Consider the following 4,904-nt stretch of genomic DNA (forward strand, 5'->3'; position numbering starts at 1 on the left):
TTGATTTTTCTTGCTGGATATCCACTGAATGTGACATCTCTTCATGTGAAAACATCTTCACTCTTGTACAGAACTTCACCAGCAGTTTAAATACTGTGCAAAGTGTTTTGTTGATATGGTCAAAAAATTAATAGTTGCTTCAAAATAAATCCTTTCTCCCTATTGATCTAAAATTGATGGATGGTTTTAATATTTGGCCTAAACTTTTTTGTGTCCCAGTTTTTTACATGCAAAGTTAAAGATGCATGGCATATGAAATGCATTTTTTTATATTAAGAAGTTAATGACATCTAATTTCAGACCCTGATTTGACTTGGTCCAAGGCTTCAATCAGTTCCTCAGAAACTTTTGATGCATTTCCAAAGAACTTAAGCCCTAATTAACTTTTAGACCTTACCAATGTAATCTATAGTAAGAATGTTGGACAGGAAGCTGAATTATGAACCAGTAGGCGCCATCTTCTCTGGATAAATTCAAATTTGCATAAGACAAGTCTATGAAAGATGAGGAAGAAGTTTCATCAGAGAGTTTATTCTTGTGTAACTGACATTTTCCAAGACTGCCTCAGAATTATTTTTTTTTAGAGTCTAAGAACTCCCAGCCTTTTTTGTCTGGTAATACTTTCCTTGTAAAAGGAATATTTATATACTGATTTCAGTGAAGAAAGTGGTGCATCAGCCATTCTGCTTTTCCATCCAACTAAAGTATGAAGGAGCATCTTCAAGAAATTTGTATTGCTTTCTTCTGTAAAGAGCACACTGAGGTTTTCGGAACTGTAATGAAAAGTTTTATTTGGAAATGTAGAAAGACTACATTACATCTTTTGGTGCATCTTTCTGATGAGGAACTGAATTTGGCTGTGATTTGTTTAATGGAGCACTGAAGAATGAGAAAGCATTATCTACAATGTTTTGGACAAGTAATTAGTAAAACTTGCTGTCCCTTTGAAAAATAGAAACATGAAGCTTTGCAATTTATGAGCACAATTGACTCTATATGGCTAATAATAACAAGTAAATCTGGCATAATCCCATGGATGTGATACATAGTATATTCAAGATACATAATTGGCATGTACATAAAATGGTAATCAGATACAAAATATGCATTTAGTTTAACAAGTAAAAAGAGGCGTAAAACTGTTTCTCTACCCAGGAAACAAATGGAAATAAAGTAGGTATGTGTTTCAATCAGAAACATATTTCTATATGAAATACATTATGAAATACAATATAATACATAATTATTTCCAATATCTAAATTATCAGTGCTATAATTTTTACAAACAACTAGAAGTAGTTCTGTAATTGTCAGGCTTAGACTTTGGAAAAATTCAGTGGAAATGAACAATGTAAATGATAATTGAGGACTTTTCCTGAGGTGAAAATAGAAGATATCATTGCACACTTGAGTAAATGTCATACTATTCTTCCCTTTAACTTTGGAAACAAGTGAAAAACAAATATTTCAACTTCTTTTTTCTAAATGGCCTGAAGCATGCCCCCAAATCTAATGCATTTTAATCTGAGTTTCCTTTCCTCATAGATTTGATTTTGCGAGAGTTTATAATCCTTAACAGTTTCACCTATGGAATTACTGTGTTCATAATACCATGATATCTTCATAGCTGTATTTTTGTTCTTTCCTCTTGCGGTTTCCATTATCCAAACATAATGAAGCTTCTCGTTTTATTTCTCCAGAGGAAGGAAGGATGCTGGATCACAAAGACCTTCTGTGGGTTTTTTTCAGATAAGGATAACAAGAGGAGACTGTAGAGGCAGGATGGTGGTCATTATAAATTCTGGATCAAACTTGTAATAGTCTTTACAAGAATAAAATATGTTTCTTGGTGTTACATTTTGTAGTGTTACCTGCTGGACAGATGTCAGACTTGCTTTGAAGTAGGTGTACGTAAAGAGATCAAGTTATAGTTTCCCCCTAAGGAGCCGCTGTGAGAGCCTGACCTGCCATTGCTAAGCAAGAGAGTTCTTAAAGTAACAGCCCATGGAGCAGTGCAGAGGCAGGCACACAGGGTATGGTGCGTATTTGTGGGGTTTGTGCTGAAGCAACTTTCAGGTTTTTAAACAGCTTCCTAGGGATCTGTTGTGGTCTGTTGTGTGTTAAGAGCCTTTGGAGTTGTTCAACTTATACTCCAGCTGTAGCATAGAAACACCTCTTTTTGCTAGTCTGGGTTTTTGGCTCAGTTGTAGAGCAGTGAATTTTTGAAATGTATTACTCACTGGATAGTGTGTGGTACAATTTTCTTTCCGTGCCTGATCTGTAGAGGGTGTACTTCTGCTACCGCCATGTTCCTGGGAACCTGGCTTTTTTAACCCAGTCATTTACTCTCATATTGAGTGGCTTGAATCTTTGGCTGCTGCAGAAAATAGCACTTCTTACACAACCTTAGAAATTGTAATCCAAAAAAATAAAATTTACGAAGAAGGCTTCATTTTTAAGATTTTCTCAAAATATAACTATGCTTTATATTAGTTCTTTACAGATCTACATTAAAAATCTTACGTTATAGTACAGGTCTTTGAATGATTTGCCTCTCATTATATATGATGATGCCATGATACTCTGTCTGCAATACAAAATATGCCTAACACACTTGACATTAATACATTTGTTCAAGTCTAAAATATGTAAAGTTTTACTTAAGCCAGCTCTCACTATTGTTTTAGGTCTAAGCCATCAGTCCAACTGAATATCTCAGTAGCTACTGTCACGTATCGAGACTCCATGTCACGGCCAGTCCATTGCTTTGCTGCCAAAGTTGAACACTTGGGAGAGTGCAGTGGATTCAGCAGTGCTGATGTGAAGCTGTGCAACGTAATTCTGGTTAAGTCCAGCAGTGGAACTGATTTTGTTTGAGCATGCATGCTGGTGGCACGGAAGAGTTGATATTTGCACAACTCAGTTTGAAAGAAAATGGTGCAAGTAGGCAGGTGAGTGGCACACTACCACATGTCACAGAAACAAGGGGAAAAGTCTCTAAAAATCCCTTAGAATGTTTTTCAGATTTCATGTTTACCTTGGTGTTTTTTATGCAGACATTGCTGACACATCTCCTATATGTGAAAGACAATTTACTGATGGTATAAAATCATACATTTGTACAGTTTGAGGATTTCAGGGGATTGCTACTCATTTTTTTATTATGTATAAAGTTTGGTAGGGTTTTATTGTACATATATTTTTGGAAAAGAGCATGTGTTTATGCATTGTGGTTTTTCTGTAGTTTCTCATTTAGCATTGCTATTTTCTCTTAGCATGAAGTTTATATTTTTACATCTGTTTAGAACATGAGCTGGATGAAATTCTGAAACAGTAATTGTTCATTGTATCTGCATTGGTACTAAGGTAAAGTACATTTTGGGATACCATTTGTGAAGGCTTGTTGTGACAGCAGTACAAAATGGCCAGGCTGCATAGCTTCACTGCCAAGTGAATGCCATTTAAGTAGTGAAGGACCAACTCTTGGAAGATTTAGCCTAACAGTAAACCTGACTTTACAGAGTAGGGCTGTGCAGCAGGAGGTTCACCCTTTTGCACAAGATGCATCATTTACAATACGCAATTACAATTACTTTGCCTTTACCTTGACGAAGTCCTGACCTGCAAGTTGAAGAGACTTTGTCCTGGCCGCCTGCGTAGTTCCCTGTCTGAAGGGTCACGCTTCCCCGCAGGTAGCACAGCAACTTCAGTGGTGGTCTTGGCAGGACACTTGTAGTACTGAGCATTTATTTGGAAACTAACAGATCAAAGAGCCCTATGGAGAGCACACCTCCGCAGAGGTGAGAGATACAATGAGAGCTGTGCTGGACATTGGCCCCACGGCCCTTCCTCGGCGTAGTTCCGTAGCATGTGGGCACTGCACTGCAGAGCAGTCCCTGGAGCTGAAAGCAGCTGTGCAGTCCGGTTCACTGCCAGCGCCAACGCCATGAGGGACATGCCAGGCTCTGCTTTTCCTCCTCTCCCCGTTCCAAGGTTGGTGTCTCCATTCTTTGCACAGCTTATACTCCAGCCCCATGGGGCAGCCCAAACACTTGTATTTCTGTCATGCTCTACATATAAAGGTGATAAATCAGGTTATGAACCTAAGCATGATTTATTTCTGTGAAATTCACAGTGTTGCGATCTCTGCTGATGTTGCACAGAAGGCCGGCTAAGTAACTTGATCAAGTTGTATGAGGACAAGTTCAAAGGCAGCCAAAAGTAAGTGAATGCTTATATTCCTTCACTGTTCTACATTACTGTAGTGTATCCTGATACAACCTGCCTTCTGAGCAGGCGGGACGAGAACAGTGTATAGGCAGGTAATCACCTGGGGCTGCGAGGTGGAGATGTGCACCCGTGTGCCTGTTAGCACAGACAGACGGACCACACCAACCTCAGAGACCGTTTTCCTCGAGGTCTCACCTTTTCTTCCTGCTCGTCTCCCTGCGCACACTCCCCCAGCACTGCACACCCGCACAGCACAGCCCTTGGCGGCGCCTGCACACCAAAAGTACCTCTGAGTAACCCGGACTGCCAGGCGCTGGGGTCCCGGAGCCCTGCCCCGCCTTCCTTCCTGGAAGGAGGAAATGCTACTTGATGACTGCCTCATTAAACAGTAGGATTTTTACAAAGCCTCTGCCATGCCGTTGCAAAACCTCCTAGAGCCTTTGTGGCGAGCGGGCGAGTGCTTGCGGAGACCAGCGCGCCCCGGGGCTCCTTCCCGGGGGCCGACGAGACGACGGGGCGGCTAGTCCAGAGAGTACGGTAGGGCGGGCCCCGCCCCCGCTGCCGGCAGCCGGGCCGGGGCTCGGCGGCCACGTCCCCGCGCGGGGCCGGGCCGGGCGGCGGGCGATGCCGGTGGCGGGCGGGCGGCCTGACCCCGACCCCCCTCCCCCCCCGCC

Source organism: Vanellus vanellus, assembly GCF_965231255.1.
Source record: "Vanellus vanellus genome assembly, chromosome: 9".
Classification (NCBI taxonomy): Eukaryota; Metazoa; Chordata; class Aves; order Charadriiformes; family Charadriidae; genus Vanellus; species Vanellus vanellus.